The 20,588-nt window shown below is 44.6% G+C and overlaps 1 long non-coding RNA gene across 12 annotated transcripts in view; it reads right to left on the reverse strand.

The window, feature by feature from the left end:
• Positions 1 to 20,588, reverse strand: part of LOC140202845 (uncharacterized) — a 151,911-nt gene that overhangs the window by 43,758 nt on the left and 87,565 nt on the right. For 11 of the 12 annotated variants that reach the window (XR_011887214.1, XR_011887213.1, XR_011887204.1 and 8 more), the window contains one exon: positions 6,000 to 6,080. This is a non-coding gene — a long non-coding RNA (uncharacterized lncRNA). Of the gene's footprint in view, positions 1 to 5,999; positions 6,081 to 19,713; positions 19,806 to 20,588 lie in introns of those variants that run through there. The other variant, XR_011887211.1, reaches the window with a different exon arrangement.

Raw genomic sequence — 20,588 nt, forward strand, 5'->3', positions numbered from 1 at the left:
CCTGGTGTGGAAATGCCAATGCCCAAGAACAGAAAAACCTACAAAAAGTAGTGGATACAGCCCAGTCCATCACAGGCAAATCCCTCCCTGCCACTGAGCACATTTAGTCAGTGTTGCTGCAACAAAGCAGCATCCATCATCAAAGACTTCCACCACCCAGGTCATGCTCTCTTCTCATTGCTGCCATCAGGAAGGAGGTACAGGAATGGTAGGTCCCACACCACCAGGTTCAAAAACAGTTATTACCACCAACCATCAGGTTCCACACCACCAGGTTCAGGAACAGTTATTACCACCAACCATCAGGTCCCACACCACCGGGTTCAGAAACAGTTATTACCACCATCAGGTCCCACGCCACCAGGTTCAGGAACAGTTATTACCACCAACCATCAGGTCCCACACCACCAGGTTCAGGAACAGTTATTACCACCAACCATCAGGTCCCACACCACCGGGTTCAGGAAAGTTATTACCACCAACCATCAGGTCCCACACCACCGGGTTCAGGAACAGCTATTACCACCATCAGGTCCCACGCCACCGGGTTCAGGAACAGTTATTACCACCAACCATTAGTTCCCACGCCACCGGGTTCAGGAACAGTTATTACCAGCAAACATCAGGTTCCACGCCACCGGGTTCAGGAACAGTTATTACCATCTACCATCAGGTCCCACGCTACCAGGTTCAGGAACAGTTATTACCACCAACCATCATGTTCCACACCATCAGGTTCAGGAACAGTTATTACCATCAACCATCAGGTCCCACACCACCGGGTTTCCCCTACATTCCAAAGACATATGGGATTAATGGGGAAACTGATCACGAGTGCACTTAAGGTGCTGTATCTCTAAATGAAAACAACCGATTAGTTGGTTAATTGGTCATATAGGTGTAATGTGAGGTTGAGGAGATTTGTTATGTTACTAAAAACCCCAGCAAATTTCTACACGTACTGTGACAAGCATTCTGACTGGTTGTATCACCATCTGGCGTAGAAGCTCCAAAGCACAGGATCAGAAAACACTGCAGAGTGCAGCTCCATCATAGGTACCAGCCTCCCACCGTCGAGGACATCTTCACAAGGAGGTGACAGCCATCGTTAAGGACAATTACTATCCAAGACTAGCCCTTTTCTCATTACTACTATCAGGAAGGATGTACAGGAACCTGGAAACACATACTCAATAGTTTAGGTACAGCTTCTCCAAGAAAACAAGTCCTAACCTATACAAACTTGCCCTATAACCGAGGCCTTAGATCCTTTAGTCCTAGCAACATCCTATAAGAGTCTTGTACCCACGCCTCTGGAATGATCTTCAGCCTGGAATCTTCTGACTCAGATGCAAGTATGACCAGCTAAAGTGTAGCTGCTTTAAATTGAATTCACTTTTCCAAGGTCTTCCATTGGAAGTTCTTGTAATTTCCACTTTCTGTAACAGCAGAGCCAGACAAATAGTACTTCATACTTTATTGTCACTAAACAATTGGTACTAGAACGTACAATCATCACGGCGATATTTTATTCTGCGCTTCACACTCCTTGGATTACAAATATTAATATCAAAAATATTAAAAATAGTTAAAATTAGTAAATATTAAACACTTAAATTATAAATCATAAATAGAAAATAGAAAAAGGAAAGTAAGGTAGTGCAAAAAATGCGAGAGGCAGGTCGGGATATTTGGAGGGTACGGCCCAAATCCGGGTCAGGATCCGTTCAGCAGACTTATCACAGTTGGAAAGAAGCTGTTCCCAAATCTGGCCGTACGAGTCTTCAAGCTTCTGAACCTTCTCCCGGAGGGAAGAGGGACGGAAAGTGTGTTGGCTGGGTAGGTCGTGTCCTTGATTATCCTGGCAGCACTGCTCCGACAGCGTGCGGTGTAAAGTGAGTCCAAGGACGGAAGATTGGTTTGTGTGATGTGCTGCGCCGTGTTCATGATCTTCTGCAGCTTCTTTCGGTCTTGGACAGGACAACTTCCATACCAGGTTGTGATGCAATAGTTTTGGACTAAAAAGGGCTTTTACTCTGAATTTAGCAGCAATAAACTGAATCTAACTTGCAGAACAGAAAGATTTTTGTCTCTTACCTTCTTCAGAATCAGAATGAGACAGGCCTTTTTTATCACTGATATCTATCATGAAATTTATTGCACTAGAAGCCATAATAAGAAATATAAAGTGACCAAAAATAGTGAGGTGTTGTTCATAGATTCATTGTCCATTTAGAAATCTGATGGTAGGAGAAGAAACTGGTCCTAAAATGTGGAGTGTTGTCTTCAGGCTCCTGTACATCTCTCCCAATGGCAGTACTGAGAAAAGGGCATGTCCTGGGCAGTGGGGGCCCTAATTCTTGGATGTCACCTTCTTGAGACACCTCCTATTGAAGATGTCCTCGAGGGTGAGGAGGCTATTGCCCTGATGGGGCTGGCTGAGTCTACAACACTCTGTAGCCTTTCTGATCCTGTGCTGTGGCAGATGGCCATTTACTGTCACTTTTTAAATATTGCACTGTACCGCTACAACTCCTTGTAGACGTGCTAAATGGTGGGTTGGGCTTTATCCACCACTTTTTCTAGGTTTTCCATTCCTGGGCATTGGTGACCTGAAGAACGTTCTTGGAATAAAACGCCAACTGTTGGCCATTTCCATGGACACTACCTGACCTGCTGAGTCCTTCCAGCATTTTGTCTGTGTTGCTTTGACTTTCCAGCATCTGTAGAATTTCTTGTGTTGGTGCTTCCATAGCAGGCTGTGATGCAACCAGTTACTGTGAACCTACAGAAGTTTGTTAAAAGTTTTAGATGACATGCTGAATCTGTGCAAACTTCTAAGGAAGTAGAGGTGCATTGAAATGTCGCTCCAGGAGACGGATGGCTGTGGTCTACTCCAGAGACCTCTGCTGCTTCGGCACCCCCACTCCATGACAGTTTTAAACACTGAATTACCACAATTTCCTTTCAGAACTGGACCACCAGCCCTCCCGCTACTTTTCCCAAGATCTCATTTACACACACACTTGAGCGGAAAGGGATTTGGTGAATCACCCTCCACGGCTAAAAGGAAATCTAAACTTGGAGAGATGGTAGGTTGCTGCATTTTGTCATACTCTTCTTGTTGTAGTTTGTTCCCCCAATTTTGAAGATATAATGATCAAATGCCATCGTTCTATTTACTAAATGAGCTCTTCTCCATGATCTTGACCACCATTGGCCGACTTAATCAGGCACGCAAGACACTGCATGCTGCTGTCACCAAACCAGGAACAGTCCACCCCAATGCATTTCAATCAAAGTCGAGCATTTTCACCAGGATTTTTTAGAAGGAGCCCCTGCCCAATTACCATCAGCATATAACCTGTAGCACCAGAGGTCCCAACCACACCAGACCACCATCATACCAAGATACCATTCCAAGCTCAGACAACATTTCAGTAAATCAGTTCACATGGTTGTCCTACTTGCATACACACAGAGGCTAAAGAGCAAATCTCCAGAGATCGGGACAACAAAGAGGTGGCTGTGGGAGGCAGCAGAGCGGCTGCAGGATTACTTTGAGTCGGTGGACTGAGCCGTGTTTAAGGGTTCATCTAGGGATCTGAATGAATACACCATGGTTGTCACAGACATTATTAAAACAGCTGGCGATGAGCATGTCCCCAAAAAAATCTTTCAAATACTTGCCTATCAGAAACCCTGGATGAAACATGAGGTCCGAAATCTGCTGAGAGCCAAATCAGAGACATTGAAGTCTAATGACTAACAAAGTTACAGAGTACAATCTCCAGAAAGCCAACCCCCAGGTGAAGTGACAATTCCAGACTAAACCAGAATCACTGAAGGATGCTTACCAGCTGTAACAGGGCTTGAACACTATCATCTTTTCCAAGGTGAAATCAAGCGACACAAGTGACAATGGGGCTTCACTTCCAGATGAGCTCAATTCCTTCTATGCTCACTTTGACCACCAAAACCTGGAGGAACCACACAAACTTTCATAGCCCCCGAAGATCCTGTGATTTCAGCCCCTGAGAGCACCCTTCAGGAGAGTAAACCCACGGGGAGCATCCAGCCCAGACAGGGTGCTTGGCTGAATACTACAGACCTGTGCTGATTAACTGCCTAGAGTATTCACTGAGATCTTTAACCTCTTGTTTCAACAATCTTGAGGTACCCACCCATATCAAGCAGGCTTCAATTATACCAGTGCCCAGGAAGAACATGCTAACCTGCCTCAATGACTACTGTTCAGCAGCACTTACATCCACAGTGATGAAGTATTTTGAGAGGTTGGTAATGAAACATATGAACTCCTGCCTGGGAAGCAATTTGGATCCACTCCAATCTGCCTATTGGCACAACAGGTCCACAGCAGATGCCATTTCTTTGGCTCTTCACTCAACTCCAGAACATCTGGACAGCAGAGATGCAAACATCAGAATGCTCTTTATCGGTAACAGCCTGACATTCAATACTATCATCCTCTCAAAACTAATCAATAAACTTTAGGACTTTGTACTCAATATCTCCTTGTGCGATTACATCCTCGATTTCCTCACTTGCAGACGCCAGTCAGCTCAGTTTGGCAACATCTACTACATGATCTCCATCAGCACAGGTCTGTGTGCTTAGCCCCCTGCTCTACTCGCTTGACACTTCTGACTGTGTAGCTAAGCACAGCCCTAATACCATACATAAGTTTGCTGATGACACCACTGCCGTAGGCTGAATCACCGGTGTTGTTAGCTGAATCAAAGGTGGTTAAGAATCAGCATACAGGAGGGAGATTACCTGGTTGAGCGATGCCATAACAACAATTCTTACTCAATGTCAACAAGACCAAGGAGCTGATTATTGACTTCAGGAGGAGAAAACTGGAGGTCCATGAGCCAATGGGGGTGGAATCAGAGGTGGAGAGGGTTAGCAATTTTAAATTCCTCAGTGTTATCATTTCAGAGGGTCTGTCCTAGACCCAGCACATTAACTAAAATTAAGAAGAAAGCTTCGCAGAGCCTCTACTTCCTTAGGATCTTGCCGAGAGTCGGCACGAATTCTAACACTAGGACGAATTTCTATAGATTTATATTGAGTGGTTGCATCATAGTCTGGTATGGAAAAATCAATGCCTTTTAAATGAAAATCCTACAAAGGGTAGTGGTTATGACCCAGTCCATCACAGGCAAAGCCCACACCATCACTGAGCACATACACAGAATGTTGTCGCAGGAACAGTGGTTGCTGGTTGCTGCCGGTACCTACCTTGACCAGCAACAGTTCTAAGCATCATGTCAAGCATTACTCCCCACTCCACTTCTTTTTCTGCCTAGAAAGTACAGGCTTAGAACTGAGATGAAGAGGAATTTATTTAGCCAGAGGGTAGTGAATCTGTGGATTTCATTGCCACTGGTGGCTGTGGAGGCCAAGTTATTGGGTATATTTAAAACAGACAGTTTAAAGCTGACAGTATCTTGATTACAATAAAGGTGTCAAAGGTTATGGTTGGAAGGCAGGAAAATGGGGGTTGAGGGGGATAGAATGATGGAATGGCCGAGCAGACTCAATGGGTTGAATGGCCTAATTCTACCCTTATGCTTTATGGCACCCACAGAATTCTGTACATTTTATAAATGCAGGTTTCCCTTTCTGAACTACCCCATGAATGACTTTGCTCAGAACTGTTCTCATACTGGGGCACTGAGGAGTGCGATAGAATAGAGGGATCTGGGAGTACAGATCCATTATTTCTTGAAAGCATCAAAAGAGAACTTTTGGAATTGTGCAGCAGATTCAATGAGTCACATGGCCTAATTCTGCTCCTATGTCTTATGGTTTTAACATGCAGTACTTACAATGTCTATGTTAAACTGCGACCACCACATATCTGTCTACTTCACCAATCAGTACTCTCCAAAGGTCTGTTGCAATCATCTGTAATAAAATGTGTTTCCGAGGTTTTGACCCAAGAGCAGATAAGCATTATAATTCACACTCACCATGAAAGCTCATGTGTTACAGTCTGTTTGATGAGGTGATGTAGATGTTCTGATCTTCTTGGAATACTGTAAGGTGGACATCTTCAGGGAAAGACAAAGGAGAAAATCAGGCACAGAAAGCAGACTAAGCAAAACAAAGCTATAAGAGCAACACACTCAATATGCTGGAGAAGCTCAGCGGGTCAGGCAGCATCTATGGAAATGAATACACGGTTGACGTTTCGGGCCGAGACCCTTCATCAGGACTAGTTTGATCAACCTACACCTGAACCATAATCCATCATATCCCTCCCATCCATATACTTACCCAAACTTCTCTTAATGTTGAAATTGAACCCACATCCACTGCTTCCACTGGCAGCTTGTTCCACACTCTCACCACCCTTTGAGTGAAGTGTTTCAAATTCCCTTTGAACATTTAACGTCAACCTTAGCCTATGATCGCCAGTTCTAGTCTCACCCAACCTCATTGTTCTGCTATGAATACCTGCAACAGTATGAATTGCAAGGTAGTATATGGTGACACATACATACTTTGAACTGTGTTTATTCTCCTGCACAGATGCTGTCTGACCTGCTGAGTTCCTCCAGCATTTTGTGTCTTACTCTGGATTACCAGCATCTGCAGAATCTCTTTTGTTTACAAACACCATTACAGTGTAAACTGGCGGGGGGCTGAAGATGGCTGGTTTTATGCTAATACACAGATGTAAAGAACCTAGAGAGAAAGTAAACGAATGCTTAAACAGAATGGGGAGGTAGAAGAATGAGAGGTGGTGGCATCTCATTTCAGTGCAGGAGAAGTCATGCAGAAAGATCCAGTATAGGGTGAGGACAGTAGAGGCCCTTTCAGCCCACAATGTTGTGCCAATCTTTTAACCTACTCCTAACATCAATTTAACTCTTCCCTCCTACATAGGCACATGGATGATAGAAAAATGCAGGGCTATCTAAGAGTCTTTTAAATGCCCCTAATGTATCTACCCCCCTTCCACCACACCTGGGAGGGCATTCCACACACCAACCTTTCTGCTTTAAAAAATTTTCACTGACATCCCCACCCCACCATGCCACGAATACTTTTCTCCAATCACCTTAAAATTATGCTCTCTGGTATTAGTCATTTCCGCCCCGGGATAAAGTCTCTGGCCATCTACTCTATTTATGTCCCTTATCATCTTGGACACCTCTGAAGCATTTATGCCACAATATGAACATAAAACACAGCATAGTACAGGCCCTTTGGCCCACTCTAAGATCAACCTAACCCTTCCTCCTTCATAGTCCTCCACTTTTCAGCATCCATGTGCCAATCTAAGACTTTCTTCAATGCAGCTAATGTATCTGCCTCGACCACTACCTCTGGTAGAGTGTTCCATGCACCTATCCCTCTCTGTGTAAAAAAACTTCCTGACATCGCCCCCTATACCCTCTTCCAATCACCTTAAAATGATGTCCTCTGGTATTAGCTGAATATTAGTCAGTAAGCACAGGGCTCGCTGGAACTGCGCTCTCCAGACCTTCAGCTAACTTAGTGCTGCTCCGGACGAAATCGCTTTAATACAATTAGCATTGGTTGCTGTGACAACCAGAACTGCATTAGCTGGAGGCTGCACTGAATGATTATCAAAGACATTACAAACTTTTAGAGTTACTGCCTGACTGTATCTCTGTGTGTCTAGAAATACTGAGGATAATATAAAGCTATTACTGCTACATTAAAAGCAGCAATCTACAAGATGTAGCCATGAATTAATGCAGGCAAGTATTTTTCATCACTGACAATATAATTTGATTTTTTAAATTGTTACATCTACCTGGTAAATAAAGCACCATTTCAGTAAGAGCATGGATTATTATTCTGTGGTCCCAATTCAAAGTTAACACATCACTGGCTCAGAAGTATTCAAAAATAAAATTTCCTCCAAGGAGTGGAGGGGCCTTATTTGTAAGAAGTCTCTCTTTGCCCAGTTGGAGAGCTTCAGCAGAGACTGCACATGCAATGGAAGTCTCATTGTTTATCAGAAATCCGTAAGTAGAAGCCCACTGGCCAGAGCCCAGATCCACAAATCTCTGACACACTGGGGTAGATGAAGGCCCAAGGCTTGCATGTTTGAGTCCAACTCCAAGTCCACTGGAGGATGTCTTGGGATTAGAGGACTGTGTAAGTGCACGGTTGGGAGGGAGGAACGGACCTTGTTGGCTCTTGCTGCATTCTGTGTTGGTGCCAGAATGTGTGGCGATACGTACGAGTTGCTCATTGGTTATGTTGGTTGCTAACACAACAACAAACACATTTCACTTAGTCCTGATGAAGGGTCTCGGCTTAAAACGTCGACTGTACCTCTTCCTAGAGATGCTGCCTGGCCTGCTGCGTTCACCAGCAACTTTGATGTGTGTTGCTTGAATTTCCAGCATCTGCAAAATTCCTCATGTTTGCAACACATTTCACTGTGTGTTTTGATGTATATATGAAACTGAACCTTTCAATATAGTTCATGCATTTCCTAAACCAATGCAATAGAACATTTCAGTTAGGCCCTGAAAATTCCTGCTAGATTTTGGTTAATGTTTGAGCAGATCACGCTCCTGCTTCCAACAAGGCAGTGAAGAGCGACGGCCTCACTGCGCCAGAGTCCCATCATCAGCTAGTCCAGGGGGCAATACTGCAAACTGAAGTCATTTGGAACTTTGAAAGTCAGGCCCATTAGCTGAGGCCTGGTGACCCAAGGATCTGTCCTACAGTTGGAGGACTGTCTGTGCCAGAGAGAAAAGAGTCATATTTTGCTGTTGCTGCTTTTTTAGTTGTGTTCTGTGTTGTTCTGCCGAGTATTGTGGGGATGCTATGTTGGCACACAATGCGTAGTAACACTTGCGGGCTGCCCCCTCTGGCCTGTTGATAGTTAATGCAAACAGTGTGTTTCACTGTAAGTTTCAATGTACATATGATTAATAAGTCTGAATCTGTATTCAGATCTGCCAAACAGGTTCTAGATGATCCGAGCAATGTGATCAATGTGAATGAAACAGCACACTCTGATGCCTTCACCATCATTTTGGAGAATTTTAACCAGGCCAGCTTGAAAAAGTCACCAAATAATTACCATCAACAAATCACTGTAGTACCAGAGGAAACAATACTGTTACACCACCATTAAGACTGCCTACCATGCTATTCCATGCCCTCACTTCGGAAAGTCTATACTTCTACAACCTGGTATAGGCAGAGACTGAAGACTGCAGCACCAGCAGCGAGGACCAAGCAACTATGGACAAGGGAAGCACAGGAGCGTCTACAGGATTGCTTTGAATCGATTGACTGGACTGTATTCAGGGATTCATCTTCGAATCTGGATGAGTATGCTGCAGTTGTTACCGACTTCATCAAAACCTGTGTGGATGAGTGTGTGCCCACAAAGACTTACCGTACATTCCCAAACCAAAAGCCATGGATGAACCAGGAGGTACGTCATCTGCTGAAGGCTAAATCTGTGGCATTCAAGTCTGGCAACCCAGGCCTGAACCAGAAAACCAAGTATGATTTGCGGAGGGCTATGTCAAGGGTGAAGGGACAATCTCAAGTGAGGTGTTGGAGGCGACATCGTATGCACAGCAACCCTGGCATAGGGGTTTATCCGCCATCACTTTCTACAAAGTGAAACCCAACATCATAAATTCACCTCCAGATGAGTTCAATGCCTTCTATGGCCACTTTTAAAGGAAGAATTTAACTATAGCTGTGAAGATCTCTGCTATGCCCGATGACCCTGTGGATTTGTGTCTCAGAAGCCGATGTCAAGCTTTCTTTAAGGAGGGTGAATCTTCGCAAGGCGGCAGCCTGGATGGAGTACCTGAAAACCTGTGCCAATCAAGTGGCGGGAGTATTCAAGGACATTTCCAACCTCTCTTTGCTACGGCCAGAAGTTCCCACTTGATTCAAAAGGGCAACATTCATATCAGTGCTTAAGACGAGTAGTATGAGCTGCCTTAATGACTACTGTCCAGTAGCACTCGCATCTATGGTGATGAAATGCTTTGAGAGGTTGGTCATGGCTAGAATATTCTCCTACCTCAGCAAGGACCTGGACCCACTACAAATTCCCCATAACCACAATAGGTCAATGGCAGACGCAATCTCAGTGGCTCTTCACACAGCTCTAGATCGCCTGGACAATACAAACACCTATGTCAGCATGCTGTTCATTAACCACAGCTCAGCGCTTAACACCATCATTGCTACGGTACTGATCAATAAGCTATAGAACCTGAGTCTCTGTACCTCCTGCTACAATTGGATCTTCCACTTCCTGACTGGAAGACCACAATCTGTGTGGATTGGTGATAATATCTCTTCCTCGCTGACGATCAACACGTGCACTGCAGGGGTGTGTGCTTAGCCCACTGCTCTACTCCCTCTATATATTTGATTGTCTGGCTAGGCATAGCTCAAATACCATCTATAAATTTGCTGACGATACAACCATTGTTGGTAGAATCTCAGGTGGTGATGAGAGGGCATACAGGAGTGAGATATGCCAACTAGTGGAGTGGTGTCACAGCAATAACCTGGCACTCAACATCAGTAAGATGAAAGAGCTGATTGTGGACTTCAGGAAAGGTAAGATGAAGGAGCACATACCAATCCTCATAGAGGGATAAGAAGTGGAGAGAGTGAGTTGCTTCAAGTTCCTGGGTGTCAAGATCTCTGAGGATCTCACCTGGATTCAACATATCGATGCAGCTATAAAGAAGGCAAGACAGTGGCTATATTTTATTAGGAGTTTGAAGAGATTTGGCTTGTCATTTAAAATGCTGGAGAATTTCTACAGATGTACCCTGGAGAGCATTCTGACAGGAGGCATCACTGTCTGATATGGGGCGAGGGGGGAGCTGTTGATACTGCACAAGATTGAAATGAAAGAAGCTGCAGAAAGTTGTAAAATTAGTCAGTTCCATCTTGGGTACTAGCCTCTGTAGTATCCAAAACATCTTCAAGGAGCAGTGCCTCAGATAGGCAGTGTCCATCATTAAGGACCTCCAGCACCCAGGACATGCCCTCTTCTCACTGTTACCATCAGGTAGGAGATACAGAAGCCTGAAGGCACACACTCAGTGATTCAGGAACAGCTTCTTCCCCTCTGCCATACGATTCCTAAATGGACATTGAACCCATGAACACCACCTCACTATTTTTTTATTATTTCTGTTTTTGTACTATTTTTAATTTAACTATAATATAAATATATATAGGCAATTCATTTTTTCTATATTTATCATGTACATTATTGTACTGCTGCCTCTGTTAACAAATTTCATGATATATACTGTTGATATTAAACCTGATTCTGATCCCCCTCATTGTTCTAAATGCCAGCAAGTACAAACCCAGAGCGTGCATCAACAGATTGAAATCAGAGTTTTGAATTGGACTACGGTAATCAATAAGGCAAAAGCACTTTCTGAAATTTAGCACAACAAAATTCATATCAGTGATCGAGAACTAAAGATAAAATTTTCTTCAAGTCTCAGGTGCAGATGCAATCTAACTGGCTCTCCACTCAGCCTTGGATCTCCTGGACAATAGTTTTACCTTCATCAGGCTATTCTTTATTGATGACAGCTCAGCATTCAACACCATCGTACCCTCAGTACTAATCAATAAACTTCAAAACCTAGCCTCTGTACCTTCCTCTGCAAATGGATCCTTCACTTCCTCATTAGGAGACCACAGTGCACATCGGAAATAGTATCTCCATCACATTGACAATTGCTACAGGCACACCTCAAGGTTGTGTGCTTAGCCCACTGCTCTACTCTCACTCCACCCACGAATGTGTAACTAGGCAAACCTCAAACACATCTATAAATTTGCCGATGATACAACTATTGTTGGCAGAGTTTCAGATAGTTTCAAGAAGGTGTACAGGAGAGAGGTAGATCATCTGGTTGAGGGGGGTCAAAACAACAACCTTGCCCTCAACATCAGGAAGACCAAGGAACTGATTGTGGACTGTGGGGAATTTGAGGGAACTCACACCAATGAGGGATCAGCTATGGAAAGACTGAGCTGTTCCAGTTCCTTTGGAGCAAAGAAAAAGCATTTCAGGATGTATATTGTAAACATTTCTCTGGCATTAAATGTACCTTTGAAATCTTTGAAACCTTTGAAGTGTGGCCTCATGAGTGCCTTATAGAGCCTCAACATCACATCCCTGCTCTTATATTCTATACCTCAAGAAATGAATGCTAACATTTCATTTGCCTCTTCTCCACGGACTCAACCTGGAGGTTACCTTTAGGGTATCCTGCACAAGGGCCCCCAAGTCCCTCTGCATCTCTGCATTTTGAATTCTCTCTCCATCTAGCTAATAGTCTGCCCATTTATTTCTTTCACCACAGTGCATGACTATACACTTTCCAACATTGTATTTCATTTGCCACTTCTTTGTCCATTCCCCTGAACTATCTAAGTCTTGCTGCAGGGTCTCTGTTTCCTCAACACTACCCACTCTTGCACCTATCTTTGTATAATCGGCAAATTTAGCCACAAATCCATTAATCCCATCGTCCAAGTCATTGACCTATATCATAAAAAGCAGCGGTCCAAACCCCGACCCCTGTGGAACTCTACTGGTAACCAGCAGCCAGCCAGAATAGGATCCCTTTATTCCCACTCTCTGCTTTCTGTCGATCAGCCAATGCTCCACCCATGCTAGTAACTCCCCTGTAATTCTATGGGGCCTAAGCAGCCTCATGTGCGGCACCTTGTCAAAGGCCTTCTGAAAATCCAAGTACACCACATTCACTGCATCTCCTTTGTCTACCCTGCTTGTAATTCCCTCAAAAAATCATAGCAGGTTAGTCAGGCACGATTTTCCTTTCAAGAAACCATGCTGGCTTTGGCCTATCTTATCATTGTGCCTCCAGGTACTCCGTAATCTCATCCCTAACAATCGATTCCAACAACCTCCCAACCATTGATGTCAGGCCAACAGGTCTATAGTTTCCTTTCTGCTGCCTCCCACTCTTCTTAAATAGCAGAGTAACATTTTCCAGTCATCCAGCACAATGCCAGAAACTATCGATTCTTGAAAGATCATCGTTAATGCCTCCACAATCTCTCCAGCTACTTCCTTCAAATCTGAGGGTGCATTCCGTCAGCTCCAGGAGACTTATCCATCGTCAGACCATTAAGCTTCCTGAGCACCTTCTCAGTCATAATTTTCACTGCACATACTTCACTTCCCTGACACTCCTGAATGTCTGGTATACTGCAGACATCTTCCACTGTGAAGACTGCTGCAAAATATGCATTTACTTCCTCTGCCATCTCTGCATCTCTCTTACAATATTGCCAGCATCATTTTCTATTGGTCCTATATCTACCCTCAACTCTCTTTTACCCTTTATATACTTAAAAAAGCTTTTGTATATTCTTTGATATTAGTCACCAGCTTCCTTTCATAATTCATCTTTTCCTTCCTAATGACCTTCTTAGTTTCCTTCTGCAAGTTTTTAAAAGCTTCCAAATCCTCTATCTTCCCACTAGCTTTGGCTTCCTTGTATGCCCTCTCTTTTGCTTTTACTTTGGCTCTGACTTCACTTGTCAGCCAAGGTAGTGTCTTTCTTCCCTTTAAAAATTTCTTCTTATTTGGAATATATCTGTCTTGCACTTCCCTCAGTTTTCGCAGAAACTCTAGCCATTGCTGCTCTGCTGTCCCTCCTGCTAGTGTCTCTTTCCAGTCAACCTTGGCTAGTTCCCCTCTCATGCCATTGTAGTTTCCTTTATTCCACTGAAATACCAGCACATTGGAATTTAGCCTCTCCTTCTTAAATTTCAAAGTGAACTCAATCATATTATGATCACTGTTCCCTAAAGGTTCCTTAACCTTAAGCTCTCTCATCACCTCCGTATCATTGCACAACACCCAATCCAGCACAGCCAATCTCCTAGTGGGCTCAACAAGTTGTTCTAAAAAGCCATCCTTTAGACATTCTACAAATTCTCTCTCAAGGTCCAGTACTGGTCTGGTTTTTCCAATCCACTTTCATATTAAAATCCCCAACAAGTATAATGACATTGCCCTTCTGACACACCTTTTCTATCTCCTGCTGTAGTTCGTTATCCACATCCCAGCTGCTGTTCGGAGGCCTGTATACAACTACCATTAGGGTCCTTTCACCCTTCCCGTTTCTTAACTCAACACCTTCCAATCTCATTTCATCCCTTTCTAATGATTTAATATTAATGTTTCTTCACAGGGCCACACCACCCCCTTTGCCTACTAGCCTATCTTTCTGATACATCGTATATCCTTGGACGTTCAGTTCCCAATGGCAGCCATCCTTAGCCAAGTTTCAGTGATGGCCACAATGTCATACTTGACAATCTGTAGCTGAATTTCAAGATCATCCATTTTATTTCTTATGCTGCGTGCATTCAAATATAACACTTTCAGTCCAGCAACATACATCAAAGTTGCTGGTGAATTCAGCAGGCCAGGCAGCATCCCTAGGAAGAGGTACAGTCGACGTTTCAGGCCGAGGCCATTCATCAGGACTAACTGAAAGAAGAGCTAGTAAGAGATTTGAAAGTGGGAGGGGGAGGGGGAGATCCAAAATGATAGGAGAAGACAGGAGGGGGAGGGATGGAGCCAAGAGCTGGACAGGTGATTGGCAAAGGGAATATGAGAGGATCATGGGACAGGAGGCCCAGGGAGAAAGACAAGTGAGGGGGGACCCAGAGGATGGGCAAGGGACAGAGAGAGAATGGGCAAGGGACAGAGAGAGAAAAAGGAGAGTGAGAGAAAGAATGTGTGTATATAAGTAACGGATGGGGTACAAGGGGGAGGTGGGGCATTAGTGGAAGTTAGAGAAGTCAATGTTCATGCCATTAGGTGGGAGGCTACCCAGACACTCCAACCTGAGTGTGGCTTCATCTTTACAGCAGAGGAGGCCGTGGATAGACATATCAGAATGGGAATGGAACGTGGAATTAAAATGTGTGGCCACTGGGAGATCCTGCTTTCTCTGGCGGACAGAGTGTAGGTGTTCAGCAAAGCTGTCTCCCAGTCTGTGTCGGGTCTTGCCAATATATAGAAGGCCACATCAGAAGCGGATGCAGTATATCACCCCAGCCGACTCACAGGTGAAGTGTCGCCTCATCTGGAAGGACTGTCTGGGGCCCTGAATGGTGGTAAGGGAGGATGTGTAGGGCATGTGTAGCACTTGTTCTGCTTACAAGGATAAGTACCCGGAGGGAGATCAGTGGGGAGGGACGGGGGCACGAATGGACAAGGGAGTTGCGTAAGGAGCGATCCCTGCGGAAAGCAGAGAGAGTGGGGGAGGGAAAGATGTGCTTAGTGGTGGGATCCTGTTGGAGGTGGCCCAAGTTACGGAGAATTATATGTTGGACCCGGAGGCTGGTGGGGTGGTAGGTGAGGACTAGGGGAACCCTATTCCTAGTGGGGTGACGGGAGGATGGAGTGAGAGTAGATGTGCGTGAAATGAGGGAGATGCGTTTGAGAGCAGAGTTGATGGTGGAGGAAGGGAAGCCCCTTTCTTTAAAAAAGGAGGACATCACCCTCCCTGCTGCATTCACCAGCAACTTTGATGTGTGTTGCTCGAATTTCCAGCATCTGCAGAATTCCTGACTTTCAGTCCAGTATTTGTTGCTTTCTGTTTTAACTGCACCATGCCTCTATTGCCCTGTAACTCATCCCACTGGCTATGATTTTGCCTCACCTCCTGCCTGTCCTTTCTATCATCACTGTTGCACGCTATCTTTGATTTATTTCTGTTTTCCCCTTCCTCAGCCCTATCACTCCGGTTCCCATCCCCCTGCCAAATTAGTTTAAACCCACCCGAACAGCCATCCCTTTGGGTTCAGGTGTAACCCGTCCTTTTTGTACAGGTCATTCCTCCCCCAGAAGAGTCCCCAATGATGCAGGAAACCGAAGCCCAGCCCCCTACACCAGTCTCTCAGCCATGCATTAATATGCCTGATCATGTTATTCTCGTGCTCGTTAGCACGCAGCACATGCAGCAATCCTGAGATTACTGCCCTGGAAGTCCTGCTTTTCAGCTTCCTGCCCAACTCCCTGAATTCTCTCTTCAGGACCTCCTCCCTATTTTTTTAAACCTATGTCATTGGTACCAACGTGTACCAAGACTTCTGGCTGTTCACCCTCTCCCTTCAGAATTCTCTGCACCCGATCCAATACCTGGTACCTGGGAGGCAACGCACCATGCCAACAGGCTGACAGAACCTTTTGTAGTTCCCCTCACTATGGAAACCCCTATGACTATGACTACCGCATTCCTCATCTTCTTCTTTCCCTTCTGCACCACGGATCCAGGCTCAGTGCCAGAGACTTGATCGCCATGGTCATCCTCTGTCAGGTCACCCCCCCCCCCCCACCAAACAGCATCCAAAACAAGACAACGATTATTGAGGGGGATGGCCAGAGGGGTACTCTCCACTATCTAAGTCCTTCCCTTCCCTTCCCTGACTGTCAGCCACTTATCTAACTCCTGCAGCCTCAGCATGACTAACACCTTGTAGCTCCTATTTATCTCCTGCTCACATTCCCTAATAAGCTGTAGGTCATCAAGTCGCAGCTCCAGATCCCTAACACAGTCTCTCAGGAGCTGCATCTCGGTGCACCTGGCACAGATGTGGCCATCTAGGAGACTGGAAGATTCCCAGGATTCACACATCTGTCACCCAGAGCAAAGTACTAACCCTACAGACATGCTCTCTAATCCTCCGGAAAAAAAATGCATGGAAAAAATGAAGTCCACCTACTTACTTACCTCGCTGAAGCCCAAATGAGCCAAAGCCCTACCACTCTGCCTCAAACCACTCCGTTGATGACTGCTCCGCTATGCAGTGTCTCCCTTTTATGTCTGAACCTTCCTAGCTCTGTAACTCATGATTCGTGCTCCGGTTATAGCCGAGTTCCGGCAAAGCTTTGGCCTTTTAAACTTCGGTCCCGGACCTGCACGTCATCTCCTCTCTTGGAGCTCTCCAACTCACGATTGGTGTGCCAGTTATAGCCTTCTAAGGGTCCCCTTTCAAAGAGCAGTGTCTCAGGAAGGCTGCGTCCATTATTAAGGACCTTCATCACCCAAAACTTGACCCTTCCCAATGTTACCGTCAAGAGCGAGGTGCAGGAGCCTGAAGGCACACACTCAGTGATTCAAGAACAGCTCCTTCCCCTCTGCTATCTGATTCTTAAATGGGCATTGAATCCATGAATATTACCTCAGCTTTTTTTAATTTTTGTTTTTGCATTATTTTTAATTTAACAATTCAATATACATATATATATCGACTGTAATTGATTTACTTGTTTATTTTTTTCCTTTCTATATTATCATGAATTGCATTGAACTGCTGCTGCTAAATTATTAAATTTCATGACACAGGCCAGTGATAATAAACCTGATTCTGATTTTGTCTCTGACTCTTAGGTGTTGTCAGAGTGGAATTTACACATTCTCCCTGTAGCTTCGTGGATTTCTTCAATTTTTTTCCTCATTCCAAAGACATACGTGATGGTAGGTTAACTGTCCTTTTGTATATAGGTAAGCGGTAGAAACCGAGGAAGAGGGAAGAATAGAGAGAATGTAAAAGGTGATTCGAGTAAAAGGGCAATCAATGTTTGGAAGGGTTGAAATGCCTCTTCTTGTTCTGTGCCTCTGACTATGCAGCAGCATCAAGGGCATCACACCAATCTTTTATTGGTAATGTCTTCAAAGTTCAGAGTAAATGTATTATCAAAGTACGTACACCATGTACAACCTTGAGGTTCATCTTCCTGCAAGCAGGCACAGGAAAATAAAGAGATACAATAGAATTACAAAAACAAAATACATAAAAAACACAATAATACTGAGAACATGAGCTACAGAGATCCTGAAAGTAGTCCACAGTTGAGGAGCTAGTTCCATGCTGAAGTGAGTGAAGTTATCCACACCGCTCCAAGAGCCCGAAGGTTGTAAGGCAACAGCTGTTCCAGAACCTGGTGGCATGAGAACCAAAATTACTGCACCTGAAGCGAGAAATGGGGGAGACAGGTCAAACGCAAACAGACGGGAAGGGTTCAGGTGGAGGAACTTGGCTGAATACCAGTTCGTTTTCCGCTGGTTTTCTTTTACCCCTAGAGTCACTCACAGACTGGAAAGCACCAAAGAGGAGTGGCAAGGTTCTCAGCTGCAGGAGGTTTGTTTCAGTATGGCACCTTTTCGACCTTCACCTGTGCTGCTGTGCCCTGTGTCAAGAACAATGCCAGGAGCACCATGGCAGGCTGGCAGCAATGGTCACAGGGCCTTCTCTCCTCAACTCAAATCAAATGTAATTACCATTCAAACCATACACAGATGCAGCTGAACAAGACAGCATTCCCTTGGGGCCAAGGTTCAAAACCTTCAAAAATAGCAAGTAACCTAATTCAAAAATATCAAGCAAAGAAGCATATTCACTCGAAAAAGGAACATATATATAGTCCAAGACTCTGAGTGACTATGTCCATCAATCCAATGTATAGTCTCCCGGGAGTGTACAGATGCACACGATCCAACCTGTCATTCTACCACACGAACACGAGAGGGCAGTACCATCAGGAGAGGCTAGGCCTCAGCCAAGCTCAAACATGCTGTTACACTTCCATGTCTCTCACCCGGTCTGCAGCAGCAGGCAAGCCCGAGACTTGAGGCCTAGTTCTCAATACAACTGAGGTTACAGAACTTCCATGTTGCCTGTCCTTCTACCAGACAAGGTTAACAGGACTGTGGCAACTTACAATAGCACTGTCCAACACAGTCTTGTGATCACAGTAAAATGTCCAAGACAATCTCCTGGGGTTATAGTGCTTCTAAGTAGCTGGCAGCGATACGGTCTGCAGCCAGCTCAGCTCCTCTGAAAGCAGTTGGGCACCTCCAATATCCCGACCGGCTCCTCTGGTATCCCAACTAGCCCCTTTGACCCCTTCGATATCTCGGCTGACCCCTACAACAGTTCGGCCGGCTCCGATCAGCGAGAAGTTCACTGATGGAGTAGCGCAGCAGTACCCAATGTTCTTGGAGTAGAATTGTCTTTGGATCATAAAAAGAATTTTGCAAAGAAAACAGTGTCTTTGGTTAGCCCCCGAGGGACCACTGCATTGGCACGCAGAAGTCAAAGGTCACAGTCGTCTGAACGATGGTTTGCTTTCCAAGATCAAAAGTGGATGTAAACTCAGTGGCCACTTTACACAACTCCGTAAAGGATCAACTGCACAGTGACCAGAGACTACTAGAAACTGTCCATTCTCTGCTCAACTGTGCAAAGGATCAAAGTCTAAGCAGAGTGCACCATCCACTTTATATCTGGGCAAGCTTGAACGAACACAAGGAAACCAAGCGTAAAATATTTACACAGACACAATGAAATACTATGCCTATCATATTTTATTAACTCTTAGAAAACAATCTATTTAGCTTATTCTATCTGTCATACCAAGAAAGCCCCTGATTACCAGCAAATGCATCAGAGGACTAACTAATGTTAATGAAAATGAACCAATCCCAATGATAGTCACAGACAAAGAAGTGTCAATAGCATTTGTGTGCAATTTTGAGCACTAACAATCTCTCTTCAGCAAACCACACCAACTTGCTTTTGACTAGCATTTTGAAATATTTCATGAAAACAAATTATTATATTACTAACTTTCTGTGGGACCAAAGGACAGAAACTCAGATGTTGGGGTAGTTGAGAGGATTCAGTACAAATGAACACCAAGCAGTTAAAGCACGCACAAAATGCTGGAGGAACTCAGCAGGCCAGGCAGCATCTACGGAAAGGAAAAAACAGTCGATGTTTCAGGTCAAGACAATTCCATTTGTCCATTTCTCCCTCCCCACTGATCCCCATCCTGGCACTTACCCCTGAAGTTCCACAGCTGCCCATTATTGACAACATCTAAATGGAATTTATTGTCATATGCACAAGTATATGTATGTTCATGACTTGCAGCAGCATCAGAGACATAGCATCAGATACACAAGTTCCAAACAATAAACTTAAGTGACGTTTTCCAGAGTAATGTAATGAGATCACTTGAATGAATCACTGCGATGAGTCACCGATATGGGCCTATGCAACGCTGCTGAACTATCTCCTTATAAACACAAGACGTCCTACAGATGCTGGACCAAGCACAAAATGCTGGAGAAACTCAGATCAGGCAGCATCTATAGAGAGGAATAAACAGTCAACATTTTGAGCCAACATTTGATTAAGGGGCTTGGTTCTAAATATCGGCTGTTTATTCCTCTCCGTAGATGCTGCCTGCCCTGCTGAGCTCCTGCAGCATTTTGTGTGTGTGTGTTGCTCTGGATTTCCAGCATCGGCAGAATCTCTTGTGTTGGCTGTTAAAACACATTTAGAATAATTAGATTACTGGAGTAGAAGTGTTATGGGACACTGTTGCAATGGAAAAATATCTCACAAAGTCAGGGCACCTGGTTATTGCCATAGAAACAATTTCCTGCACTGATGAGGCTGCTGTACTCTCTATAGAATTATTATTCCGGAGTGTGTTT

The sequence above is a fragment of the Mobula birostris genome, chromosome 9 (assembly GCF_030028105.1).
Source record: "Mobula birostris isolate sMobBir1 chromosome 9, sMobBir1.hap1, whole genome shotgun sequence".
Lineage (NCBI taxonomy): Eukaryota > Metazoa > Chordata > Chondrichthyes > Myliobatiformes > Myliobatidae > Mobula > Mobula birostris.